This window comes from Etheostoma spectabile, chromosome 15, assembly GCF_008692095.1.
Source record: "Etheostoma spectabile isolate EspeVRDwgs_2016 chromosome 15, UIUC_Espe_1.0, whole genome shotgun sequence".
Lineage (NCBI taxonomy): Eukaryota > Metazoa > Chordata > Actinopteri > Perciformes > Percidae > Etheostoma > Etheostoma spectabile.
The window spans coordinates 2634841-2637213 of record NC_045747.1 but is presented as its reverse complement, the minus strand read 5'-3'; the positions used below and the strand labels follow the sequence as shown (position 1 = coordinate 2637213).

The 2373-nt window shown below is 43.4% G+C and overlaps 1 long non-coding RNA gene across 1 annotated transcript in view; it reads right to left on the bottom strand.

Moving 5' to 3' along the window:
- Positions 1 to 586, bottom strand: part of LOC116703110 (uncharacterized) — a 1036-nt gene extending 450 nt beyond the window's left edge. The window contains exon 1 of the long non-coding RNA XR_004335342.1: positions 260 to 586. This is a non-coding gene — a long non-coding RNA (uncharacterized LOC116703110). The remainder of the gene's footprint in view (positions 1 to 259) is intronic.
- Between the last annotated feature and the right edge of the window lie 1787 nt (positions 587 to 2373).

Genomic DNA, 2373 nt, shown 5'->3' with positions numbered 1-2373 from the left:
TCTCACTTCTGTTCCATCTTTGTTGGGAGTCGCACATGCGCAGCAGCTAGGTCAGCACTACAAAGTAGTCAGAAGCAGAGCACGAGGGCGTGCCACGCTAGCAGCAGAGCTGTTTGTGAACAGTGTTTTCTGTTGGAGACGGTAAGTCCCTTTGGGGGGGACTTTTGGCTTTTTCCCTTTGGAAGCCTATTACATGCACAAAAAAGATATATAACGCAACAAAGGAAAGGGAAAACCCCAAAAAGCATAATATGAGCACTTTAAAGTCTATCCTCATTTAATTGAACCCCTTTGATTCACCGTGACAATCCTAATTCGGGCAGGCGAACTGTCCATGTGCTACTAAAACTGTTGACTCCCTCAGAGACTCAGGCTTAAAGAGAGAGGAAGGAATCTTGTACTATTAAAAGCACTTCCCATTTTCATCTTTGAGTTTCTTATCTTGAAGGAAAAATCCACCCAGAGAACACGTAAACACTATGAAACCAGCTGATGTTGATGTATCCTTTATGTAGTCGCTCTCCCATTTTTGCACCGAGGTTGAGCAACAACACAGTACGAAATGGATCCTAGAGCATGTAGACACCAGTTTTTCTACCTGACAGAAGCCTCAATGGCAACTGCAAGCATACTGGGTAACGTAGGACAAACAAAAGGTAGCCAAGAAAAATAAACTACAACACTTGCTCACAAAGTGACTCCGTGAATGCACTGAACAAGTTGATGTATTGACAGTGTTGGGGTCCCAACGGGTGGATTTGTCCTTTTTTTTTTTTTAAGGTGTTTCCAGGGTTGTAAACATTGCAGTCAGTCTTGGATGCATTAAGGTCTATGCAGTGATTACATCATGAACATAATTTAATTCTAACAATATTTTCCACAGATTTGCGTTCTTCATTCGTCTTGGCTGCATTGTTTTCAACCTCTAAATGTTCTGTGTTAGATTTTATTTAGCTTCTGCTGTTTTATGGACATCTATCTTATTCGTTTGATCAGCCCCTCCGAGCAGTCATCTTTGACGCGAGTGCACTTTGAATGAGCTCCGCTGCAGAGGAGACTCTGACTGGGAGTCTTGTATGTCTTCCTAGAGTATTCCCTCCCACCCCCCCCCCCCCCCCCCCCCCCCCCGTGTGGCCCCTTCGCCCTTAGACACAGAAAACTAACACAACGGCCCGTTAACACTTTCTTCTTTTCGTCTCTCTTAGCTGCTTATTAGCTTCTTTTTTTTTTCCACGTGCCTAGTTTAACCGTTTTTAGGGTGAGACTGTTGAATGTTGTGCTCAGGGTTGTGAGTGTTCGGGCGGCCTTACTCTCCCAGGCCTTATTATGATGATGATGATGATGATGATGATGATGATGATGATGATTCGCCAAATCTCGCTTTGGTCCCGCCCCTCCCACACATCGTCAAAGTAATCAGATTGGTGTTTTCCCCCGTTATGCCTTTCTTCTTTGTGATTTAAAGTTTAAACAACCCTCCGTTCCTGAGCTTTTAACCCACTTTGTCACACTATTGTGTATAGAGTTTGAATCAGATCTATCAGTATCCATATAGAGTAAACCGTGTACTATATTTAGTATATATCTGTGATTATCATGTTCATTTTGTATGTTTCTTACCACGTTGCCCTGTCTGCTTTGCTGCAGAGATTGAAGATTGTCTTGTTGATATTCAATAGGTTTAATACTTTCTACTCTTTTGAGATCTTTTGGTTATGTCTGATTTTATTATAGGCTATATCATATTTGTACTCGCTCTGAGATGACGTCTCGAGGACAGCCCAAGGTGTTAATGCTGTTAATGTGACATATTCCCGATTCAAATGACAAAAGACGTCTGCCAGTATAGTGGCATTTCTGTACGGAAGAGGTCAAATGAGAAGTTTGATAATGTGCTGCTAGTGGTTTAAACCGGTACCAAGTGACTATATGTGCTGTTTTCTGAGATTACTCGATTGATTGATGTCAGAATATCTTATCTGCTAAAGCCCCAGCTGGCCCTTCAGGCTGAGACTCCCAATTCTGCTGGCAAAAGTTCAAATGTTTTGAGTGACAGTCGGCCAAAATGGATCGGCTGGCATCTCGGCCAGTGAATCGCAACGGGTACACAGGTCGTACCGGTGTTTGCAGAGTGAACCAGTTCACATGCTCGTTATGAATGTTTGTTTACCCCTGGAGCTGCTAAAGCACTTTTTTCTGTGTGTGTGTGTGTGTGTGTGTGTGTGTGTGTGTGTGTGTGTGTGTGTGTGTGTGTGTGTGTGTGTGTGTGTGTGTGTGTGTGTGTGTGTGTGTGTGTGTGTGTGTGTGTGTGTGTGTGTGTGTGTGTGTGTGTGTGTGTGTGTGTGTGTGTGTGTGTGTGTGTCTGATAAGACA